This window comes from Cervus canadensis, chromosome 2, assembly GCF_019320065.1.
Source record: "Cervus canadensis isolate Bull #8, Minnesota chromosome 2, ASM1932006v1, whole genome shotgun sequence".
Lineage (NCBI taxonomy): Eukaryota > Metazoa > Chordata > Mammalia > Artiodactyla > Cervidae > Cervus > Cervus canadensis.
In genome coordinates, this window is record NC_057387.1 from 51287256 (window position 1) to 51314378 (window position 27123).

At 40.3% G+C, this 27123-nt stretch overlaps 1 protein-coding gene across 4 annotated transcripts in view; it reads right to left on the minus strand.

The window, feature by feature from the left end:
* LRRC8B (leucine rich repeat containing 8 VRAC subunit B) overlaps window positions 1-27123 on the minus strand; it is a 65082-nt gene that overhangs the window by 17799 nt on the left and 20160 nt on the right. For all 4 annotated transcript variants that reach the window (XM_043460721.1, XM_043460717.1, XM_043460718.1 and 1 more), the window contains exon 2: window positions 5578-5632. The gene's annotated coding sequence lies outside the window, so the exon portion shown is untranslated. The remainder of the gene's footprint in view (window positions 1-5577; window positions 5633-27123) is intronic.

Below are 27123 nucleotides of genomic sequence, written 5' to 3' on the forward strand. Positions count from 1 at the left end.
TTATACTAAATAATCCTCTGAACCACTCTTCAAAGGTCTGATGACAATTATTTAGCATTCCTCAAGCACTTGAAGAATCACTAGCCAGTTACTAGTTTTGTGATCTACAAGGGAACTATAGGATTCATCTAGTAAAGTGTTTCTCTAACACTAATGCTCATAAATCACTGGAGAGCTTGTGAAATCATGTGATAAACCCCACTCTCAGTTTCTGATTCATTAGGTCTGCAGTAGGCCCCAAGAATGTGTATTTTTAACAAATTCCTAAGTAATGTTGATGCTGCTGGTGCAAGACTACTTTTTGAGAATCACAAATCTAAGACAGTGGTTCTCAACTTTGGTTTCACATTAGAACTACCTGGAGCACTTTTATAAGAAACTTAAAACCAGATGCCACTCTTAAAGTTGGTGGAAGTGAGGTCAGGGGAGAGAGCTCACAAGATAGACTGGCAACAAAAAAGCTGGGGAAATTGCCTGTCTTTTAAGTCTCCCTGGAAGTTTCAGATGTCTAGAGTGCTCTCCCTCCCCAAAGACTACAAACTAACAGCTACCATCAACCACAGGACCCTTCAGGTGAGAAGGCGGACCAATGAGTCACTGAGCTACAGAGATTTGCAGGATGGATTTAAGATGGAGGGGTAGGGGGGCAGCTGAAAGGTTATTTCAATCATGTGGGCCAGAAATAATACTGAAAACCTTTGCAATATATTTGAAAAGAAGCAGTGAATAAAATAGTCAGTGTAAATGAAAATTCAACACCACTTAGCAACATCAAATATCCGAAGAGAGGACCATGGAGAAGGCAGGATCAAAAGAATTCTGATTCTGATCCTATGGCATTATAGGATCTTCCACAGTTTCTAGCACATGGTGTACAGTAAGTATTTGTACAATAAATAACTGAATGTACAAAAATCCACAAGGCAGAAGAGTATTATGTTCACAGGTTAGGCAGGATGTATCTAAGGGATTAAGCCTCTCCTTGGAGAAGCAAGATCTCGGAAGCATATAGTTGGGAAGGATTTTGGCTAGTTAGTCTGTACATTCCAAACCTTAGTGGCTTAAAAATAAGTTTATTTCTTGTGATTCTGTGGGTGGTTCTTTCACTTCCTGGAGTTGGCTGGCACAGAGATGGCTGGAAGGTCCAAAATGTCCTTATTCATCAGGCTGGTACTCGGTGCTGACTGGAACTTCATGTGAGACTTCTTGTGGGTGTTCGAGCGTCCTCACACAGCATGATGCCTAGGTTCTATGATGGTGCATTCCAAACAGAGAGGTGAAAACTGCAGTTTTTTATGGCACAGCTCTCAAATCACGGTGTCATGCCCAGAATACGCTATTGGCCAAAGGAGTCCATGTACCAGCCCAGATTTATTCGGGAATAAATGCCTCCTCTCAGTGGAAGAACGGCAAAGAATGTGCAGACATCAGTCTACTCTCTACCCACAAATGATTTACATTCCTCTCACATGAAAGCCTCACCCTCTCCCAAGTCCTGCCCTCTGCCCAAAGTTTTATTCCACTATGGCATCAAGTTCAGGCTTAAAGTCCAGGATCTTGTCATCTAAATCATGTTCAGAATACTATGGGACAACACCCTTAAGATTCTTAGAAGCCTTTCTCTCTAGCTGAGAAGAGGCACTGCCTTAAATCTTTCTGAAGTCTTAGTACAGGGCCCTATACCTGTGCCCTGGCCTTTATTCCTACCTTAAGATCAAATTTTACTGCACTAGCAGTAAAGATGGATCTCATCTCTGAGTACCTTTTGCCTGGAAGAGAAGCTAGGAATAAAGAACAGTTTTATTCATGACCCCAGAAAATTCTGAAGTGGAAATAAGTCCTCTAAAAGTCTACTTAAAATCTGAACTGTTTCTTCTATAATTAATCTCTCTCTTACTTTAGTCCTAAGTGTTTTTAAGAAGTCGATTAGTACTTCCAATATTCTGAAGGAAAATCCAAGCTAGATATACAAATCGATTAGGTTCATTTTCTACATTCCATGTTACTGTGTCAGTCTTGTCAAGTTTTCTGCCAACACGTAACAAGGGTACTGTTTTATATCCTCCAGTAGAAATTTCCTTTCTGCCCTTCCAGCCACCATTAATAATCTTCTTATTTCCCCTTCAGGTTCACTGCTACCTGGTCTCAAAGCCAATGCCAGATGTTTTGCTGTGGCAACACCTCGCTTCTGGGTACCGATTTTTATTTTGGTTCTTTATTGCTATGTAACAAACCAGCCCAAAACTTAGCAGCTGAAATAACCATTCATCATTTCTGATGATTCTTTGGGATGAAGAGGCAGTTCTTCTGTTTGGCATGGTGTTGGCTGGAACACTGGGATGGCTGGAAGGTCCAAGATGCCTCAGTCACAGGGCTGGTGTTCTGGCTGGCTGCTTGGCCTGGACCTCAGCTTCAGCTACTGACCAGGGGCCTTGCCACTCCTCCACATGGCTGTTTAGGCTTCCTCACAGCAAGGAGGCTGAATTCTAACTAAGAAAATTATAAGCACGCAAAAGCAGAAGTTACAAATGCCTTTAAGGCCCCGCCTTACCCCATACCATTTCTGCCACATGTGACGGGTCAGAAAAAATAACAGGGCCAGCCCAGATTTAAAAGGACGGGAAACAGACTCCATCTCTTGATGGGAAAAAAAATCACAAAGTATTTGCAGCCATCTTTAACCCACCATGGGAAGTCCTGAGCACTTAAGTAGCAGATAGTGCCAAAGAAATGAATTCTTTGGAAGAATTTGGTGAAATAAGACTAGAATCTCTCTTTCCTTTATAACATACCAGATAAGGAAGGGCTATCAGACAACAAAGAGTAAAGGTGACTAGAGAAGCAGGTAAAAGAGCAGCACAGTGTTTCTGGAGCACAGAAATCAAAGGATCTGACATCATAGTCAAAACAGAGAAACCAAAGGAGAATAGAGACGGGTAACTGTCATTCTGCAGCTTCTTATCCAAAGCTGTAGAGTGGTAAGGGATCTGTGAAACAATCAAATGATATGCGAAATATTAGAAAAATTACCCTAATCATCTGAAGCCCCAAGAGAAAGTTGCTGAATATGACAACTGAGAGCATGTGACCATCTCTAGAAATTCTAATTAAATCGGAGTTGTTGAACTTTAGGGAACATTGCTTCACTTCTTGTTTCTGATGGTTATGAAATACATCATGTATTTAATTTACATGGTAATTGTGCTTTCAGAAAAAACCCTCTCAATTCTTTGATGCTTTAAATAAGCTACCAAATCATCTAGAATAAAATGAAGAGAAGCTGCAGCCCTGTTACTATCTCTTTAACAGCAGAGCATGAGCCACCAGTGGCTACACAATTCCTAGAATGTGTAAGCAGACGGCAACCTCAAACCCTTCTCTAACATCTTCATTGTTTATAAAACTGTTTTCCTGACCCCCTCCCATCATCCTAGGGTCAGCAAACCACAAAGCTGAGCCAAACTCAGCCCCTGCGCAGTCCCTGGGGAATCACACATGCTCTCCTTTTAAATGACAACAGCAGTCAGCAGTTCATTTGCTTCTAATTCTTCCACAGGTGACCTACCTTTCACAGGAGCAGAATCATACGGACTATTTAACCCAAGAAGAAACCATAGAGATCAGAGTCTAACTCTTTAAAATAAAGAAACTAAATTTCAGAGGTGTTTAAGCAGCTTCTCTAGGGTCACAGGGTAGTACAACGTGGGGTTATTGCCTAATTTGAAAAGAACTGGGAAGTTGAGAGCATTGCTTCTGGTCACCTAGCCTAAGTAATAATAGGCTTTCTTAAACAGTTTTAGACCATGAAGCTGAAAAAATAGTCCAGAACATTTCTGTGTTATAAATATTTTAAACCATAAATCAAAATGAGAAGTTTCCCCCCCTCCCTGCTTTACGACACACAAACCAGAATTATATTTTTAAAAAATACTTTCTAGATACTTAAAAATATGATTAAGCCATTGGTCTTAACCCTTTCTCTAAAGTTAACATTTACATGCATTCAGTCATGGAGTTTAGGACTACAAAGGTATACCAAGGATACAAGAGGCTTTGTTTCTGCTTTCATGGGATTTAAAATCCTATTGTGGAGAGATGACATGCATAGTTGAGAGTTAGCAACACCATCTTATACTGTCATTTCAGTGCCAAAATAAGTAGGATGGTGGCCAAAAATAAGCACTGCATTTGGTTCTACACAAACAAAATACCCAAAAAGAATGGGTGAAACATCACAGAGAATAGTAAAGTAGTGCTTGTCAAAGAGAGGTCAGGATTTTAGTCTGTTATGCAACAAATATTTAGAATGTCTACTATGCGCCAGGCAGAGTTCTAAGTGTTAGGGAAATACAGAAATGTGCAAGGTGGACAAGATCCTGGCTCCCAGGGACCTTACTGTGTAGTAAGGAAAGACAGAAAATCAGATACATGCACATGATAAAATCAGAAAAGCTACGAAGAAGACACATCTACGTTAGGCTGGGGAGTCAGGGCAGGCCTTTCTCTTTAGAGGGACCACTAGAATGTAGATGAGAATGGGGCCAACCATCTGATGATATTGGGGGAGATCACCTTAAGCAGAAGGCGCAAGAAGCTTAGGACGTGTGCAGATCAGAAAGGAGGACACTTGGCCACGGTGTCAGAAGCCTGGGGAAAGTAAGAGTAACAGAGGACCTGCAGACAAGATAAACAGTTCAGACAACAAGTAGTAGAGGAGTGGTGGAAAAGCCACTGAAGAGTCATGAGAAGAAAAGTGGTTGATCTGTTATTAGCTTTTCAGAATTCATAGTGAACTTGGTAATTCAACAGGAAAATGTGGATATAGTCAAGAAGTCCAAGTGTCTACCTTCATCTGTAAAAAGAAGAATGCTCAGAAAACAGTAGGAGACAGGTCCACTGTCCTCAGCACTGCTTTACCGGGACTATGTTCAGAGCTGGGTGACACAGCTTTAAGACATATACCATATTCAGAACACTGGAGAGCATGCAATTTAATACAGAAAAATTAATCATTCATTATGTCCAAGTCAAAAGCTCTGCCACAGAGCTAATTCAAGATTAAATTTCCACAACTTAAAAGATGAATGATGCTTGCAGGAAGCAACAGGAGATGGGACTTGTTTACTTCTGACTTACCTACTTGAGGAAAGCAAGGCCATCTTTTTATTATGGAAACATACCAAACAAACCAATTCTATGCATTAAAAATGCTACCTTAAACAAAAATCAGAAAAATAGAGACATGGAGGCATGGAGTCTAAGCTTCTCATAAACATTTATCATATACTTTAGATCTTTAACGTTAAAAACCTACAAATATCTAACACATACATACACACATATCCTTTCCTACATACAAAATAAACAAAGAATAGTAAGATGATATTTTACCAAAATGTATACAGATTTAATTTTCTGTTTAATTGGTTTTAAAACATCAAAAGGATTTTACTCAAAACATCTGTAAGAACAGTAATCTTTTTACATACTAAGTATTCAGTATTTATTTGCCCCAAGCTACCAATGTAAAAGTAATTATCTTTACCATGTGTTCACAATTCAGAATATTAATCTTACCCTATGAATGCTGGTCAACTGGAAATGCTGCAATTAGTTTCTATTTGAAAAATTCCTAAAAAGAAATCATAAACATACCGTTAACATTTTATCCATCACAAACTATAAGACAATTTTATCCATTTTTGTGGTTCTAAAGTTTCAAACATCTATAACAACTTTCTGAAACATACAGAAGATAATGGTTTAATAAAGCAACTGCTGTTAAAGAGGTCAGTTTTAACCTCTCACAAAAGCTGTCAACTAAAACCCAGGGAGGTAAATAAATCACTGGGTGGCACTAGTGGTAAAGAACCTGCCTCCAATGCAGGAGACTAAGAGACGCGGGTTCAATCCCTGGGTTGGGAAGATCCTCTGGAGAAGGGCATGGCAACCAACTCCAGTATTCTCACCTGGAGAATCCCACGTTCAGAGGGGTCTGCTGGTCTATAGGGTTGCAAAGAGTCGGACACAACTGAAATGACTTAGCACGTATTTACATCATAAGTTAAGCATTTAATCCCATCACCATGGCAATTTACAAGGCATAAAATATGAACTTTAAATTTTTAATGAAGAATGAGATAAGCATTATATCTAAGGCACCACTACAAGAAAATTGCTTTCTCTTAACTAAAAGAAAAATTCATTGAAAATATCTATGCTTCTTACAGAAAATAGGGAAACATGGGGAGAAAACAACTTTAATGTTTAGAATCATTTTCTCCTTCCAGTTCTATTTTTGTTTTGGTTTTTGCTGGCCTGCTAGTTTTATACAATTATACCATTATAAAATTCAATGATAAGATATTGAGATCTTTTTGACTCATCATTTCTCATAGGCTTTCTTGATGTTGTAGTTTCTCTAAACATCATTTTTAAATCATAACAGTTCACACATGGATATGTCATAGTTTACAAAACCATTTCCCTACTGAATCATAGATTTTTCTCTTTTTATTACTAATAATGCATATTATTACTAATATGTAACTCTGTTCATGTGATTTCCTTTGCAGAAACCTCTGGAAGTAAGAGTACTAGGCTAAAGAGCATAAACATTTTAAGGCTTCTGATATATCAAATTATTTCCCAGGGAGATTATACTAATTTTCTTTCCTGTAAACAGTATGAGTAATACCCTCACCAGAGGTGGGAATAATCTTTAAAAATAAAAGTCTTTGCTAATTCCATATATGAAAAGAATCTCATTGTTGCTTTACTGTACGTTTCTTTGAATTAGCTTGAATGCTTCCCAACATGTTTCAACAATGAGTTTCATTACTCTTTTCCATTTCACATTTACCTAAACTGGAGTATTCTGCTAGGATACAAATGTAGAACTTAATGCAAACTCTCTCACAATGACAGCTTGTCATCTCAGAGTGAAGTCACTGTTGTCAAGCAAAAAAAAAAAAAACCAACAAAATGTAGCTCAGTGTTTTTATTCAGCATAAAATCAAATCACTCAAATTCATTTTAGAAACAAAAGCAAAAGTTAACACCTCTCTTCCTCCCCAGCACAAAACAACAGTACAAGCTGGAATAATGAAATGTGAAAGCACTAAATCACAATGCTTCTAAGAATAGAAATAAATATTCCATATTAGGCAAGATCAAAATAGGACTTGGACTGTCACAGTCATTGTGACAAACCCAGCTGCTGAGGCAGCATCAGTGAGTTCCCCAGCTTGTTACAAAACTGGCCTTATCTACCCTCTGAAAAACATTTACTCTCCCCAGAGGCAAGACACAAGATGTTTATTTTCCCTGAAAAAAATCAATCCCAAGATAACCTTAAAAAAATGTATTCTGGAAGATTTGGAGATGACAAACACTGAGAAGTCCCTTTCTCAAATAAGAGGTTTTTTTTCAGAAGGCTCCCAGAACACTCCCAAGGGACCGTGGATTAAGGAATAATAGGGGACAGCCAGCTTTCTGATAGAAACACAAAAGGTCCCAAGGCTTTCACTTTGAAAACTGAGACGTCCAGGGGCTCTTACTTTCAGTGGAGATGGCAGGGTCTGAGGAAACAAACTTCTCTGTAGTAATGCACAGGCCTAGTGTTAAAATTTTAGAATCTGAGAAAGGCCTTCCATTTGGGAGAATTTCTCTCTCAGTGATAGATTCCTTTTAAGATGTAGCAAGGAGTCAAGAATCCTTCTTTACCGTCTAAGCCACCAGGTCAATATGGCAAGAATCACCGCAATGTCACACCTCCTCAACCCGCCTTGTGCAATTCCATAAGTTTAAGGCTTTAGGTTGCGTGAGATGAAAGCATCCTATTTTCATCCATTTGAAAGATTCAAACTCTGAACACCAGACTTACTTAAAATTAAGAAAGGGTATTTCACGTCACCAATGATCCCACCCTAGGATCAGTGTCATGAATCACTGCCTTGAGCCACACTGACCTCCACAGGCTACCTTCACTGTTCTTCCATCTGCTTTCCCAGAAGACTAATAGATCATGGCCTCTGGTCCCATCACCTCATGGCAAATAAATGGGGAAACAATGGAAACTGAAAAACTATTTTCTTGGGCTCCAAAATCACCACAGATGGTGTCTGCAGCCATGAAATTAAGATGCTTGTTCCTTGGAAGAAAAGCTATGACAAACCTAGACAGCATATTAAGAAGTAAAGACATTACTTTGCCAGCAAAGGTCTGTATAGTTAAAGTTATGGTTTCTACTAGTCATGTATGGATGTGAGAGCTGGACCATAAAGAAGGCTGAGCACCGAAGAATTGATGCTTGTGAACTGTGGTGTTGGAGAAGACTCTCAAAAGTCCCTTGGACTGCAGGGAGATCAAACCAGTTAATCCTAGAGGAAATCAACCCTGAATATTCACTGGAAGGACTGATGCTGGAGCTGAAACTCCAATACTTTGGCCACCTGATAGGAAGAGCCGACTCATTAGAAAAGACCCTGATGCTGGGAAGGTTGAAGGCAGGAGGAGAAGGGGACAACAGAGGATGAGATGGTTGAATGACATCACTTACTCAATGGACATGAGTTTGAGCAAGCTCTGGGAGATGGTGAAGGACAGGGAAGCATGGTGTGCTGCAGTCCATGGGGTTGCAAACACCTGGACATGATTGAGCAAGTGAACAATCGCTCTCTCCCACTATTTTATGACATGTAATAAGTTACTGTCTCACGTCCCTTGAGGACTGGGGCAGAATCTTATTTACCTATATTCTTAGGATCTAGCCCAATGTCTCTTTCTAAGGCTAGACTTAGGGCCTGGATATTATGGCAGCTTCCCTGTACCAATTCATCAATGGGGTGTTCAAACATCTCTGGAAAGTTAGTGAAATTAAACTAAAATATTATGCCTTTTCTCAGGGATGATACAGAATATGGCTGGAAGAAAAGGCAAGGAGTCTGCTACTTCTCTTTGGGTCTGTTGAGATCCTGAAACTGGCAAAAGGGGGAACTAGAGGCGCTCTCTGGCTACCCTATTATCTCTCACACAGCTCCTGGCTTCTCTTAACAATGTTGTGAACAAATATTTAAAGAACAGCAGGCTGAAGTGGCATCAAGTCATTAGCCTGCCCAGAGTGACCAGTTAATAGCCCACCTAGGGTGCTCCCATGTCCCAGTCCTACCTTTGCCCTCATCATAAACACTAAGTAATTATCGAGTGAACCAATAATACCAGCTCAGGTTTCCCTGCCCAGTTAGGCACCAAGGGTATGCAGGAGCAGGCCTCGCTCTCTAATGGATATGTGCGCACAGCTCCAGCATAGACAGTGGGCCTGGAAGGGTGATAAGCAAAGCAGTGGAGACAGAGCCGCGGGCATTTCCATCAGCTCTTGACAGGTGCAGAGATTCAGAAGCAGAGGCCAAGCCTTTACCCTTCAGAAAGAAAGGAGAAAAATTCATATTTGCCAACTTACTCACCAAACATGACATCTCACAAATCTGAATAGAGAAGTGCTGTCAAATTCAGCCTGACTGGCTGCATTATAATGACAGTGAGTCAATTTGAATCAGTGATGGATCGCTGGATAAATGCCACAGCATTCTTAAATGACCTTAATATCTTATCAAATCATGACATCACAATTCTTCTTTTGTATGAATTAACAGTATGAGGCAACAAGAAAATGAGTGAGCCAAAGGAAGTATCAAGTTACCACCTAACAAGGATAAAGTGTACCAAGTTATTCTGTGCCCATCTGATGCCCAGTTCACCTTCCCCCAAGACCATGGGCTCTGGGAAGGTAAGGACGTTGCCCAAGGCCTGCCACATATTAAGTGCTCCCTAATTATTGTAGCTCCACAATCCTGTGTGCTATGATCAAGCTGACAATATTCATGTCCTGGGATGGTTTCAGTCTCATAAGACCAGTAACTTCTGACCGTGATCACTGTAAAAAGTGCTGTATCTGCACTACCATACTGTCAACCCAATGACAAAAATAAACTGCCACGCACTGCAAATCAGACTTGTGTTAAGATCAAGCTAATTTCTGACCACAAAGTACAAAAGTGTAATGTTCACCAAGTACTGAATGACCGCTAACACTAAACACAGATGTTTAAAGTAAACACTCCTACTCACTCACCCCCCAAAACAAGTAGTGGTTCCATACCTGGTGCTTCTTTAGCATTAAGGGGGTGCTGAGAGTTGTACCGCTTCTATTAAACTGCATCACCAAGAGCTGGTCAGCTGTCTTCCTGCCTCTCACTATGAGCTCTTAGAAGAGTTCACGTGCCAAGACAGGGGCTAACACACAAGATTCTCAGTAACTGTCTGCCGAATGGAGAAAGGGGGTGGGAGGTGGAAAGGAGAAGGCTCCCACCTAATGTGTATTTAGTGAGGTAGGTATTATGGTCTCAACTCTAATGGTGGGAAAGGTGAGAACGAGAGGAACGAAGAAGCTTGCCGAGGCTCAAGCTCACAAAGCAAAGCCAGAATTCACACCAACTCTGACTAAGAGCCATCTGCTACACCGCCTCCCCAGTGAGCTATGTTAAAAGGGGTTTTATATAGAATGTGATAATGCTTTAAAAAAAACCAAAAACCTACCATCTATCTTTTAGAGAAACTGAAAGACACAATCTAAAACTCAGATCTATAAAGTTTTCCTGTTCATTACTCAGTATTCCATCCAGTGAAACTGAATCACCAACTGCTCCCTCCATCCTGCTTGCCTCTATTAAGTAATTAAGATCAGCATGACAGCCAGCCAGAGCAGGCCTGCATCCTGCTGCCACAGCCTCTTATAGAGAAACACTCACTCCTCCCTGTAATGACAAGAGGAGTAACCCAAGTTTCATCTGTATTTAAATGATGTTTTACATGGCTTTTCTTCCTGGTCTTTCTATTAAAATGAGGTGGCTCAGTAGTAAAGAATCTGCCTGCCAATGCAGGAGACATAAGAGACATGGGTTCAATCCCTGGGTGGGGAAGATCTCCTGGAAGAGGCAATGGCAACCCACTCCAGTATTCTTGCCTAGAAAATCCCAAGGACAGAGGAGCCCAGAAGGCTACAGGCCATGGGGTCACAAAGAGTTGGACACGACTTAGCAACTAAAACAAAATAAATTTATGCCATAACATCTAAATATGACCTTTCTGAATGACTTAATAAAGAAGTACTGCATGTCTTAATCTGTTAGTTGCTTTGTTAGGCCTAGTTCTTATCTGACACGCTCATGAGGAAGGGAGTGTAGCAGAATGGTTAAGATCAAGTTCTGTGTCATTTACCACCTCCTTGATCTTAGATAAACTAAGTATCAGTTTTCTCATCTGTAAAATAACGATGACAATAAGAATTAAATATTTTAAGAATTAAATGAGGTAACTATAAAAATCAAATGCTTAGCATAGCAGGAGGTTCGAAGTAAATGCTCAAAAATGGTAATTTATTAACTAATAGGTATATCTAAAATGAATTCTTCAAAGATTGCCTTTAAAGCATTACCCTGTGAAGAGAAACCAGACTGGATGTTAGGGAGTTTGGTTCTCCATCCAAGTTAGTGATTTCCATGCCAGATTTTGCAATGTATCACATGACTTCAGTTACTACAAAGTGTTGTGAAACACAAATATAAATGTAACTTACCTCAATTATTTAATATATGACACATAGGGAAGACCAAGTATTGTGAAGCCAAAACAACACAGGGTGATGCAACATTTTAAAAAAGTTAACCTGTCCAAGTAACCTCCACTTTTTCATGCAATGCCTATCTTTTCAATCAAGGTTCATGCTGCAGATAAGTCAGATACAGCTAGTGTCACCCAAGGCCAGGTTTTAAAGTCTATAATCACAGATGCACACCAATGTGAATATCTTTTATGCCACAGAACTATACACTTTTAAAATGGTTAAAACTGTAATTTTATGTTATATATATTTTACCACAAAAAATCTCTCATACAAAGAAAGTGAAGTCGCTCAGTCATGTCCGACTCTTTGTGACCCCGTGGACTGTAGCCTACCAGGCTCCTCCCTCCATGGGATTCTCCAGGCAAGAATACTGGAGTGGGTTGCCATTTCCTTCTCCAGGGAATCTTCCAGACCCAGGGATTGAACCCAGGTCTCCTGCATCGCATGCAGACGCTTTAACCTCTGAGCCACCAGGGAAGCCCCTCTCATGTAAAACAGGAAAACTATTCTGCTTCATTTTTTTTTTTCTTCTTGGCCATGCCTCACAGATTGTGGGATCTTAGTTCCCAGAACAGGGGTTGAACCTATACCCCTGGCTATGAAAGCGTGGAGTCCTAACTACTGGACCACCAGGGAATTCCCCTACTGCTTTAAAAATGAGCATAAATGGATTACACAAATGAAATACACAGCAGGCCCCATGTACCAGAAAACATAACAACACATAAAAATATAGTTATAGTGTGTCAAATTTGCTTTGTCCATAATTCACCAATTATTATAACACTAAATATTTCATTATGAATTTTTTGGTTACTTTTAATTGAAAGGATTTGAGTGGGGGAGATATGATCTCACTAATTTGCCCAGAAAGTCGTGGGTCTCTTTTATACTAGATAAACAGCCATATATGAAGAAGCTAAGACATTCAAAAATCTTCTAGTGACTAGTTAGGTAAACACACACATGAGATCTTTTTTTTTCCTCCTAAAAGAAATGAAGACCCCCCATGTTTATAAAAATCATTAATAACTTGTGATGAATTTGCAAAGTATTTGATCCTCCTGTTAATCTTCTTTTATTAAGAGGTCAGTTCAGCAAAAAGCATCTAGGATAGCCTTATAGGGTGTGAGACAGGGTGGAGGGAGAGGTTGGTGGTAACGTGGAGAGATTGCATGTAGGTGTGTTTGTGTGTGGAAGTGGTTAGAGAAGATTCACCATAATCCTTTGCCTCAGTGATAGCAGACATACTTACTGGGCTCCTAGAGTGGTCAGTCAGTCAATCCTTGAGGCTTTCACAATAACGCACAATTTTGTAGGACTGTCTGGTTACTTCCTTGGTCTCTGCATTATGTGTGGCAGAAATGTCCATTCAAGGCATGAGTGAATAAAGGTAATGGTCCATATCAAATGAGAGCCAATTTAAAATGAGAAATAGCTGCTCTGCCTCTCTACAGGGCTATGTTGAAGAAGGATGAGGGAAACGTAGTAATGAGATTGGATGTTTAAATGAAGGAAAGTAACCATCACCATGGCATAGGGAAGAATCAAGACTCTGAGGCATCATGCCCTAACAGAAAGAATCCCTGACTAGGTATGGGAAAACCCAATTTCTACTCTTTACTTTATATATAACTGATCATATGTCAGACAAGTCACCTCACCTCATCTGACCTGACTTCCCTCACTTGTCACGTTACAGAGAGCCAAATGATAGACCCTCCACTCCCAGCATTCCACTATCCTGTGAGTTGACTAACTGAAGCTGGAGCTAAGTGAGACCTAATCTGAAAAGATCACTTTGGAGTGATGAGAGTCGAGCAGGGCTTTAAGGGAAGAAAGCGATATGATCAGGAAAAGCATTAACCTGCAGGTAAATGCTGGGTTTTCTTAGAAAGAGAGTACACTGAATGGTATGCAATTAGAAACTAATAAATTGGTCTTGCCAAAATGAGAGGAAAAGTGGGTCACCGCAAGAAAGGAAGGTCATCAGGTCAAGCATATGATGAAAGAATTGATTTTAATTGAGCTAGAAAGGTAAGTGAGAACCATGGAAGGGTCCTAACACCACCATCCCTTAGGCAGCAGGGTTTGCCAGGATTCAGTCCCTGGCCAGTAGCTTCTCTGCACATGCATATGCTCTCCTGGGGGACATCCTCTATTAAGAATCATCCACATCTTCCTGCAGATGATTCCCAAACACTACATGACAAGCCCAGCTCCCTAATCCCAAGCCACAGAATCACCTCCCCATTATCTTCCTGGCTACGCACTGAGATGTGTGGAAAACTGAAATTTAGCATGTCCCAAACTGAACCTGTCACTTCTTCTCAACACCCACACCAAACCTGCTCTTCCTGAGTGCCTGAATATTGGAAGCAACATTAACACTGATAGCTGAATGATGCTGAAGGTTGATGGCAACATCCAGAACTCAGGTACCTAACCCCAAACCTTCTTTTCCTCTATTCTCTGAAATCAATTGGTTCTTTTCTTAAACTATTCCCTTCTGCATCCCTGCTACCACTGCCTTGGATGAAGCCTGCCTCATCTTTGGGGAAGACATCTGGAAAAGTCTCCTTTCTTGGCTTCCTCAGTTCCAGTTCCATACTGTAGCTAGAGACCTCTTTTTAAAACATATCATCTCCTGACTTGGTTATTTGTTATTATAATGTCTCAGGGGGGTGGGAGGGAAGCTGGCAATGGAATAGCAGGGAAAGGAGAGCTATCCAGCCCCTTTTGTGGTTTTATTAGCTCTTGCTATTTCCTTCCCCAAAGGCTGGGCAGACTGGACCTTATTCTGTGATCACCAGTCACTTGAGAACAGGTGTTGCTCTGAGAATGTTCTGGAGCTGCTTTAGGTGATTGCAAACTGCCCACGTTTTATTTATTCATATCTTTTATTCTCCTAACCCTCCACTCCACCCACAAGGAAGAGTAGGAGGTAGGGGCTGGTTTTCTCTGCTCACAGTGGAAAATGTACACTGGAACAATTCCCAGGCCTGCCTCCACCGCCATCTGCAGGGGCTAAAGCAAACCACTCACTTAGTCCGGCCACCATGTCCTAGGCTTTGAAATAGGGCCAATCTATACTGCCCCCATGACTTGTATACTGCCCCCACTACTTGTAGTAGTGATAAAGAAACACTGCAGAAGCACGTTGCAATCATTAAAGGTGTACATAAATGTAAAGGGGAACCCATTAGAGAAAGCCAATTTTTTTGCTGGTAAAGTAATTTTAGAGGAGGGTGCTTCTGGCCTTGGAGCACTATCCTAAATTGAAGCAAACCAGCCCATGAAGTGAGCCTTATTTATACCACCTTGGCTCCAAGAAAACAAAACAGCAAGTGTTACAAAGTCATGGATGCCCCCTCACATCGAAGTCCCACCACAAAGTCAAAAACAATTTTTTTAAAAAGGCACAGGGGTCCAGGTAGAAATATGTGACCAAAACACAAAACTGCAATAGTCTCATCACTGTGAGAAAACAATAACTCAAGGACATGGGTCTTCTCCAAATTCACCTTGCAATAATGGACTGAAAATGGGCCATTCATACTGTCAACTAGGGATGAAAGAGAGAGAGGAAGGAAGGAAAGAAAGAAGGAAGAAAGAAAGAAAAAGAAAAAAATAACACCCACAATCTCTGGTTCACAATGCCAAAGAAATGCAGCCATGCCTGTCTGCCCAACCCAGAGGCCTTTTAAAACATTCTATCAGCCAAGACTGCTTATCTCTTCTGGCTCCTGTTTTCCTTGCAAAGTGTGGGAAATAAAGGGTCGAGCAAGAGCATTAAGAGAGAAGTAGGTCAGTTTTGAAAAGCAAGCTCTTATATCATCTACTTTTCAGAGGTTAAAAAGTCCACCTTTACCTTGGTATTAAATCAGTGCTTCCTATTTGCAACCCTGGTTAATGGTTGCTGGTGGTCAAAAACACTGGTTTCCATTTGCTCCTCTGCTAGAGCAGAGAGATGTCTGGTTTCCATTTAGGGTAAACATAGTGAGTTGTCTTTTTCTGACATTACCTTCTCTGACACCAACTGGGTAGACTTCGACGCAATTTCTTCCGACACTTAGGTTAGTGCAAGATTCCATAGGTTTATGTGTAGAGTCCCACAAGACGGCCCCTACTTTAGATGCCAGTCTCAAGTCCCAGGGACTCAGATGATCCACACTTCTGTCCAACGTGATTACAACTTCAGGGGTTCCCACAACCCCCTTCTTAAGCTTGATAATTCACTAGAACGATTCATAGAACTCAGGAAAACACTTTATGCTTACAAGTTTATTGTAAAGGATACAACTCTGCAACAACCAAATGGAAGAGATGCACAGGGTGAGAACTTCGTGGTGTGTGTGGGGAGGGCGGCGGAGGGTGTGAAGCTCTCATGCACGAAGTATGACACCCTCCCAGAACCTCGATATGTCCACTGATCTGGAAGCTCCCAGATTCTGCAGTCTAGGCATGTTTCTGGAAGTTTCATTACATAGGCACGATTGATTAAATTACTGGCCACTGGCGATTAGAAATCTCTCGACACCCTCTCTTCCCTCCTCAGAGGTCAGCAGCTAGACTGAAAGTTCCAACCCTCTAATCACCTGGTTGCTTCCTATGGCAATCAGCCCCCATCCAGAAGCCATCTAGGGGCTCACCCAGAGTCACTCTATCTGCATAAACTTGGGTAGGGTTGAAAGGGGCTCATCCTGTGTAACAAACGATGCTTCTATCAGGAAATTCCAAGAATTTTAGGAGCTCTGTGCTATAAACTGAAGGTAAAGACCAAATATACATGTATTCCTTATTATACCACTCATGGCATCACATTGCATGAGAACAGTCTTACAGGAGGGCTAATTCTTATTCAAAATAGTTGCAGTCTGAAACAGTGCCATGTGGTCCACTTAGAAAGTCAGGTTCACCTTCAAAGCCCAAACAGAGCAGGCAGTCACTTAAGCCATGGATGTCCTGAGTTAATGACTTAGAGAAGTTACTTCTTAAGGGACACCTTTGACCAGGACCTTCACATCTGGCTTTTTTAGTTTTCTATTCCTTGCTTTCACAGCATTTATTACACACCTTTGTGTAATCATTCAATTGAGGTTTATTTCTCTTCAACAAAAATGATAAGCTCTAGGAGGTCTGGTCTACATGTCTCAAGCTTATCATTATATGCCCAGGGCTTATCAGGCAGTAACTGCTATTAAATATTAAATGAACATTAAAATAATTAAAATTAGAACCTCCTCCCCTTGCTTGAAGCAAAAACCAGAACCATTTCCTACAAACACTGCATCATCTAATCTTCAAATCACCAGAATCCTTTAGGAAATTAAGTCTCTATTCTAGCCCTGTCAGCAGGGCTAGAGAAAAGAGGTTTAGTTTAGGCATGGCCTTAAGAATAATTTGAGGCAGCTCTGGGGTTACTGAGGTGATAAGAGGAAGGTCAGGCTTCTGAAAGAACCCACAAAGAACTGTAGTAACAGGAATCAGGTAGATCATCCACATTCCAAAGAAGGGGAGTGGTAGGGTTTTCACACCCTGGGTTGGCTTTGGGCTTCAGAACTCAAGGGGACTCCGTGGCTTCATGTGGTGTTAGTAAAGGAGAGAAACCATGTTCTCTCTGAAAGTTTAGAGTTGTGATGGCTTCCAGGAAATAACAGCCACACTCTCTGTCTGGAAGTTTAATACATGACTTCTAAATCAGGGTGGGGCTTTGCCTGGCTCAGTGACAAATTCACCAGCACAACAGGTATCATCTTTGGTCAGTGACCTGGGTTTCTCCACTGTGCACAGCAAATGAACCTACGATTATTTCTCAGCAACAAACCTGAAGGTAGAAAGATTGTGCCAAGAAAGCTAATGGTGTCTTTTTTTCCTATCTCTATTTTTTCCCCCTTAATTCATACAGAATAAATAACATTTTTCTATTTCCACCCGACAACATCGTGTGTTTCTATTGTGGAAAGTCTTTACTCATTGAAGGAAGGCAACAACAAAATCACCGTCAGTTGAACAGAGACAGAAACGAAGAGGGTCCTATGTGCCACCAACTTGGTCCCAGCCAGAGATGGGGTTCAGAGAGTGTAGGAGGACTGTCACATCTTTCATTCACTAGGTATCCTCAACAATCATGACCTAGCCTCTACTGGGTGCAAAGTATCATCCCAGGTGCTGAAGGGGAAAGAAAGGTGTCAGACTCATGACATGAACTTCAAAAGGAGCTTATGCTTTGGTAAATAAAGCAGGAATACAAGAAAGATCAAACAAATGGATTACATAGTTGTGTTTTAAGGTAATATATGCTAAGGAAATAATAGTCATTGCACAAGATTTATGAGTTGGACCAAGAAAAATGCACAGGATTTATATAAATGGGAGGTAATGGGATGAGACGGAGAAGGCAATGGCACCCCACTCCAGTACTCTTGCCTGGAAAATCCCATGGACAGCGGAGCCTGGTGGGCTGCAGTCCATGGGGTCACGAAGAGTCGGACACGACTGAGCAGCTTCACTTTCATTTTTCACTTTTATGCATTGGAGAAGGAAATGGCAACCCACTCCAGTGTTCTTGCCTGGAGAATCCCAGGGATGGGGTCACACAGAGTCGGACACGACTGAAGTGACTTAGCAGCAGCAGCAATGGGATGAGAGATAGAAGGGAGGATTAATAAGGGGCATATAATATTTTATGTGAAGGGATGGGGAACAAATAAAAAGGCAGAAGGATATTTCAGAAGTTAGTAAAGAGACTGGAGTGGAATTTAGTGTGGATGGAGTGGAATTTTTGAGACAATAATGGAGATGAGTGTAAAGTAGATTAAGGTTAAATATTAAAGTGAGTTGACTCATTGGAAAAGACCCTGATGCTGGGAAAGACTGAGGGTAGGAGGAGAAGGGGGTGACAAAGGATGAGATGGCTGGATGGCATCACCGACTCCATGGACATGAGTTTGAGTAAGCTCTGGGAGTTGGTGATAGACAGGGAGGCCTGGCGTGCTGCGATTCATGGGGCTGCAAAGAGTCGGACACGACTGAGTGACTGAACTGAACTGAACTGATTCAAGTCTAGATTGTCAGGCTAAGAATTTTTCAAGATGCATCTCAGCCCTTGGTATGTAACAGGCACCTGAGAAATAACTGCTTTGGGATACAAATACCACTTTTAGAATTAATAGTCAAGTATTTTTATGAGAGCAGAAAGGAATTTAGAGTAGAACATACAAGCAATAGGAAACTACTGATGGCATGTGAGCAGAGGAATGATGGGAAAAAAAAATTTAAGGGCATATTAGTATATATGAGGCAAATTAATTTGAAAGCATAAGGAAGAATTCATTGGAAAGGATTTGAGGGTGAGGGCAGTAAACCTAATTCTATATTAAGGTATACATCACGTCACCTTGTAAAATAAAACATATTGGGACTTTAAATACCAAGTAGAAAAGCAGTTATGCTTAAAAATATTAAGCTTTCAGATTAGCCAGTAAAATGATGCAACTGGACAAAACAATTAGATTTTGAGGGGACAGAGTTTTCCTAAAAGTCGTAATTGATGTTTTCAAAGGAGAAAACGATTTGATTAGTTTCTGTTGCTGTTATTACTGTTTTGCTGCATCAAGCGGCATGTAGGGATCTTAGGTCCTGGACCAGGGATGGAATCCACGCCCCCTGCAGTGGAAGCATGGAGTCTTAACCATGGGACTGCCAGGAAAATTCCTGATTAGTTTCTCTACACTAGATGGTACTTGAATACTTCGGTAGAAATTAGATGCTTTGAGATAAAAATAATACTTTTAGAATTATTAGCCAAATATTTCATGCAATGTTATAACAGAGAAGAACAGTCATTTAAAATACACACACACACACACACAACAGTGCCAGATACACAAGTGGCCATGTTAGACATGCCCGAGGCAAGCCATCCACCCAAGAGTATACTGGGCTTTTCTTCTGGAGAAATCCTTAGGCATTATGTCACTCACCATGCAACCAAATCTCTGTTTAAAATCAAGTTACAATTACTCTAATTATGAGTCAACATTTCATTTGTTTCATAACCGGTGCCTAATCAAACAGTCCTGTAGACTTCACCACAAGGAAACTTAATTAAATTCAGTGCCAAAAGAGACTTTTTAAAAGTTTTCTTTATGTAACTGATTTACCAGTTTAGGCATCAGAAATCTTATTTCTATAAAAATTACTACGGGAACTAAATCTAAATTAAATAAAAACACATCCATTAAAAACTATATTCTTCTTTCATAAACACTTTGTTTAAATATTCCCCAGCAACAGGCTTGTGTGGACAAACCGGGAAGTGAGAATAAATATGATCACGTTGTGAAAGCAGAGTAAGATGAAAGAATACATTCGGAATCTGCCGAAGTACTATTAAGATTTCATGTAAAAATTCATTCCTATGGAAACACCAATTTATTTAAAGTGGTAATAGGAGGAACTGCAAAAGCAGAAGTCTTCATTTTGTTGTTTGGCAATTCCCCTCAACCTCCTATGCAAATGCCTTTTTCTGCAACTGGGCTGGCTCATCTGAAATGAGGGTGCTCACCCACCTGCCTGGTGAACGGAGAACAGGATTAAGTTATCATTTTCATGATACAAATTCAGTCCTAAAAAAAAAAAAAACAAAACAATCGCAGTCTTTAATGACTTACTTTGGAGAAATGTGCCCTTTGCTTCTAAGGTAACAAGCAAATCCCATTCCTCCTAATGGTTTTACCGAGATTTCTGTCATTCCCTGTGATTTACTTTAAATTATAAACTCCTTAAAAATAGGAACCATATTTTACTGTTTGATCAGTTTGTTTTTTCACTGAGTATGAAGACTCAATGACCCAGACATAACAAGAGTTATACGTATCTAATGATTATTTTTATTGTTCAAGGGAAGTGTTATCAAACAAGACTTGTCACAGATCATATTCCCCTTCCAAGGAGAATCATAAGCACCTGCACTCGGCACCTTTTCCTTCATTCCTAGGGGTCTGCCTTGTGGAAGAGGCAGATGGAAGATATCTGTGCAAAAGCAGAAGGAATTCCTGCTTAAGGAATTCTGACAGTTACTTTTATTCTTATTTTTAATTTTAAGCAGGATCTGACTAAGCTTAGTATAAAAATAATGCAATATTTCTATAGAAATTTCTTGGTCAGGTCAATAAGCTAGGCTTCAACAAGGAATCGGATACTCCCTGTCAGACACTGCACAAACACCACCCAAAGGCAAATAGGCCAGTGCTCCTCGGCAGACAAAGCGGACACTGCTGCTACACATGAGAACGCAATTTAAAGGAAAAAAAAAAAACTAGGAATGTTAGTGACATCCACAGGCACTATATATGCCTGTATAAACAGTGTGCGTATAATAGTATGCATAATTATGTGGATAGTGAATTCATTAAACATTTGAGAGCCTATTCTATGCAAGAACTGTATTATTCCTAAGAAACTGAGGCAATTCTATTGTCACTGTCTAAAGATACTGCCCCGGGGTCTAATGGGCCCACCTGTAAACTGATAAAGTCAGTCAGTACTGAGGCAGGCAAGTCGCCTTGACAGTCTCCTTCTCTCTGGTAATTCCATTGTCTGCCAGTTACTCCGTCTCCCAGTACTTTCCACTCTAGTGCCTTGTAGTTTACGTTTGTATTCACTGGATTCTCTTGACAGGGGAGAATTTATTGAACATTTGCTATGTTGTGGGCTAAACAGGACAGGAAGGAATAATAGTCACTAAATGAGAATTCATTTTACTTTTGTATTCCACCTCATATCTACCCTTCAAACACTCAAAAGTTAGGGAGACAGGAAATATACACAAAATGAATAGGGAACAGAAATACATATAATCAAGGATTGAACACTCTAGTTGAAACAACAGTGAGACACACCTGCATAATGCTTTGAAGTTTATGGAGTAATTTTTCCCGTAAGTCATTTAAATCATTCATGTGACTTTACTAAGGAGACCAGCTCAGAGAGAAAAAATAGCTGCCTAAGGCAGATGTATGGTGAACAAGAGCTTGATCCCATTACTGACACCAAATATGGTGGTGTTCTCACTATTAATGCTGCCTCTCACAAAGGCCAACAGTAAGAGTTCAGGGAATGGAGAAAGCAGCACGGGTGATGTGTGTCTGAGACTTTGGGAATATGATGGAGCTGGGATCAAGAAGAATTCCAGTCGGGGAAGGGCAAGAGCAGGGGGGTCTTGAGTGAGGAAGAGCAATGAGTCAGCAGGTCCCACTGATGACTGATGGCAGTCTTCTAGCCAAAGGGAAATGACTTCACAAAGATGCGAAAGGACACTTCCAAGACTTAAGATTCCAGAATGAAGAATACAGTTTGTCTTGACTCACAAAAGAGAAACACTACATATTCTAAAATAGAATGCAAGGAACGTTTTAGGAAAATGAACCTAGCGGGGCATGGGAGATCCCCCGGGGCAGAAGTGAGGGGAGATAGAATGAAGGCAAGGGAACCAGGTAGGATCCTACTGCAGTAATTCAATAACTGAGTAGTGGGGACCCAAACAGGGTAGTGTCGGTGAGAATAACAGGAGTGAATTTAAGCAGCAGTAACAGAAAAAAACTTGACTAGTACTGGCTGATGGGAGAGATAAGGAAAGGAAATAGGAATGAAGTTGGGTGAAAGGCTTTATTGTGAAGTGTGAGTTAGTATTCAATTATTCATTGGAAGGCCAATGAGCAATCTGGTGAATTTCGCTTTCACTTTGATCAAGGATAATTTACTAACATAATAAAGGTCTTATTCCTTTATTAGGGGTTTGGCTAGGCTAAGTTTTGACTGAGTATTGCTCTTGGGAATGAACCCTGTGGGAAAGTTGAAGAAGGTGAGGTGAAAGGGCCACTTAGGTTCAGATCATAAAGAGACTTGGGTACCATGCTATGGAACCATGAAGGTTTTTATACAAGGAAGTGAAATGATCTGGTCAGTGTTAAATTTGAAATTTATAAATTTAGTATTTGCTGCTTTGGGAGCATGGAGGATTCATTAGAAGGGGGAATGTACGAGACCAGATCAATAGTCCAAGGGATAAAAACAAAAAAAGAGGGCTTGAACTAAGATGTGACTGAGTGTGAGAAAAGGGGGAATAAAAGCAAATACTTTAAAGTATCATCACTCTTCAGTACTTTCAAGCAGGTACTTTGCTAAATAGTCTATGGGCATGGATCTCAGGGCTACTCAGGTACTAGTCAGGACTGGTGGCAAACCCTATGTTAAGGAGAGCGAGGACTCAAGGACAAGTGACCACCCTTGTTTTGGCCCAGGGTCAATGGTGAAAATTGGTCAGTGGAGAATGGTGTTTTAAAGATACTGAGTTTGCAGTACCTTTTAGGTGGTGAGGTTTAGTAGGCAGTAGGAAATAAACTGGAGCCCTGTGGAGAGGAGAACATATGAATGAGTTGTTAAGACTCTTTTTGCCACTTACTCTGGCCAAGGTTGGATTCAAAGGCTTGCACTTGGTAATTTGGAAAAAATAAGTTATATAAAATAAAGGCTTGCACTTGGTTATTTGGAAAAAATAAATTATTTAAAATAAAAAACTAAATGTAGACTGAGTCTATCTCCTATAAAAATTAGTTCACTTAATACTTTCCTTTGTATGTCTATTTAAAGATGAGACAATTTAATTTTTTATGAAGGCAATCAAGTTGACTAAAATATAAAGTCTGTATGTTATAAAACACAAACACACATACACGCCTCTTAATGTGGCTTTTACTCGTCTGACCAAATGGAGGTAAACAGGATTGAAAGACTTTAAATACGAACTTCCAGTCTTCCATTGTAGGTACTCACTGCCTTCCTGATCATGAATGGCCAAGTCTCTAACAATATGTGTAAGGGCAGATTTTTCATTGTATACTTCGGTGTAAAAAAGCTGTTCTCTCTCACGCTACTTAAACTTCATTTTGTGCTCTAAATTTACTGGTTGGTTGCAGAAATAGTGAATATATTTAGCTTATCAACAGAGTTAATAGAAACAGGAAGGAATTTCAGATGTGGTATGTTTTGTATATTTATAAATATCAATCTTTCCTTTGCTAGCTTTGACAGAATTGGGAAATGTACCCTTGGGGAATCCAATTCGGAAGAATACTTCCTGTTTTGTTCTTCTCTGTGTAATTTATCTCTGTTTAACGTACTATATAATTATTTTGTCTACTTTCTGTGTCTACCCACCAGGCACAGTAGGCTCCAAGAGCACAGAGCTTTTATCTGTAAAGTTCAATGACATATCTCTCTCTAGCTTTTAACCCAGATAATAGGAGCTCAGTAAATAACTGCTGAGTGAACGTATCACACTCCTACTGTACTTCACAAACTTGACATGTATTTTTCCTTAGCAATCATGACTCAATTTCCATATTCTAACTGCATCTTGAACCATGATTTCTATTTATATACTCCAAAGAAATTCTTTTAGGACCTCTATCATCGTGAGATTCTGAAGGGCACTGAAGGTTACTGGTACAAAAAAATGAACGTGGCAGAAATGGTAGCCAAGAGTTATACCTTCCCAGATTCTCCAGGTGATTCCTCTGCCAAGCTCTGTCTTACAAGGAGTTATGATTCTTCTGCCCTCCTACTCTGACTTCTTGTTTCCTGACCTCAGTTCCTGTTTTCAGCATCTGCTTCAACCTAGACTTCCTTCTGGTAATCTGACCCCAGGGTACCTGAGTTTAACATCTGTTATTTTCACTGCTTGACATTTTCATTTTTTTTTTGGTGTGTGTGGTTAAATATAGAGGATGGTCTAAGCCTATATTTCTTACACAGCCTAGAAACTCACATAATTTAAAGTTACAAGACAGATATTATAGACTACTTTCCCCTCAAGGTTCTTATTGCCCTTCCCTGTCCCCCTCACATAAAACCTAATAATTTCCTCACCGCTCTGCTTGATGGGATAATCACAGTGATCACTTGCATTCCTTATTCTACATAAATTTTTTTCTCTGGTCAACTGCATTTGGTAAGTAGGAATTATTATACAATCAAAGACAAGAAGAAAACTACCACAAGTCTCCAGATGCATACAGTGAATGAAATTAAAAAAGGACTTCAAACTTAGGGGAAAAAAGAGATGTATTGTAAGCTACAAATTATTCAGTTGATGTCTAGATATACGTTAGAAAAAATATTGTGCTTGTGCACTCTTTGTGAGATATAGTCAGCACATAACCTAGGCTAGGTGTTTTAAGTCATTGGATTTGGCCTAATTTAATTCATAGGCCAGCAATTCCAAACACATCAATTTTATCAGCAAGGCAATGTCTAGAAAGGCTCATCAACTGCAGAGAAGACAATGCACCTGACAGCCCTCCTTTCTTGAGCAATGACTCAAATCAGTCAGACTGAAAATAAATCTAGAGGGTACACAGCTGTCATATAGCCCAAAGTAGTCCTCTGGGCAATAATTTGATTCATTTTCCCCTATCTGTTCAACTGCTTCTGCAAACAGGATTGCAATCCAACAAGTACATTTTCATCCCACTGTGAAGGGAGAGATTTTCAGTGTCATGGAGAGGGCTCTGTTGGGTTCCTTTATACTTACAGGCATTGTAAACTGTGCATAGTGATTTCTTGATTTTATTTAATAAGAAACAAGACATTTATTTCAATAATCTACACCAACCAGTTACAAGAAATGGCTATAAAATTAGAGAATCATATTTTTTAAATGTTTGATGCACCAAAGTTTGAGGGATAGACAGGTACCAGACCATTTACTGGGTATAGGCAACTGATTTATGTTGTAATATTCCTAAATTGGGCTTCCCAGGTGGAGCTAGTGGTAAAGAACTCGCCTACCAATGCCGGAGACTTAAGAGATGTGAGTTCAATCCTTGAGTCAGGAAGATCCCTTGGAGGAGAGCATGGCAACCCACTCCAGTATTCTTGCCTGGAGAATCCCATGGACAGAGGAGCCTGGCAGGTAACAGTCCACGGGTTGCAAAAAGTCGGACACGACTGAAGCGACTTAGCACATTCCTTAATTATTAACATTTTATTATGGAAAATTTGAAACATACACAAAAGTAGAGAGCAGTAGTAAAATAAAGCCTGTGTGTCCATTACTCTGACACAACGAATATGATACCCACTCCAATGGAATTATTTGAAACAAATTCTAGATATAATCCTTTATCAGGCTTATTTCAGTCCTCATCTCCAACAGGTAAAGAATTTTTTAAAAACATAACCACAACATCATAATCATACCCAAGAGTGTACTGGTAATATTTAACCACCAGTTCTCTAGCCAGGGGAGGAGGGTAGTCCTTGCCAATTTCAATGGGATTGATAAGAAATGTACAGCATACATATGGTACGTCCACTATGCAGACACATTATACATGTTGTTGTTCAGTTGCTCAGTTGGGTCCGACTCTTTGCGATTCCATGAACTGCAGCATACCAGGCTTCCCTATCCTCACCATCTCTCGGAGTTTGCTCAAACTCATGTCCATTGAGTTGATGATGCCATCCAACCATTTCATCCTCTGTCGTCCCCTACTCCTCCTGTCTTCAATCTTTCCCAGCATCAGAGTCTTTATGAGTCAGCTCTTTCCATCAGGTGGCCAAAGAATTGGAGCTTCAGCTTCAGCCTCAGTCCTTCCAATGAATATTCAGGGTTGATTTCCTTTAGGGTTGACTGATTTGATCTCCTTGCAGTCCAAGGGACTCTCAAGAGTCTTCTCCAACACCACAGTTCAAAAGCATCAATTCTTCGGTGCTCAGCCTTCTTTATGGTCCAACTCTCACATCCATACATGACTACTGGACCACAGCTTTGACTAGACGGACCTCTGTTGGCAAAGTAATGTCTCTCTTTTTAATATGCTGTCTAGGTTGGTCATAGATTTTCTTCCAAGTAGCAAGCGTCTTTTAATTTCATGGCTGCAGTCACTGTCCGCAGTGATTTTGGAGACCAAGAAAATAAAGTCTGTCACTGTTTCCACTGTTTCCACATCTATATGTCATGAAGCGATGTGATCAGATGCCATGATCTTAGTTTTTTGAATTTGAGTTTTAAGCCAGCTTTTCACTCTCCTCCTTCACCTTCATCAAGAGGCTCCTTAGTTCTTCTTCACTTCTGCCATAAGGGTGGTGTCATCTCCATACTGAGGTTATTAATATTTCTCCCAGCAATCTTGATTCCAGCTTGTCCTGCATCCAGCCCAGCATTGCACATTACATACTTTGCATGTAATTTAAATAAACAGGGAGACAATATACAGCCTTGACACACTGTGTTTCAAATTTTGAACCAGTCTATTGTTACATGTTCAGTTCTATCTGTTGCTTCTTGACCTGCACATGGGTTTCTCGGGAGACAGGTAAGGTGATCTGGTATTCCCATCTCCTGAAGAACTTTCCACAGTTGGTTGTGATCC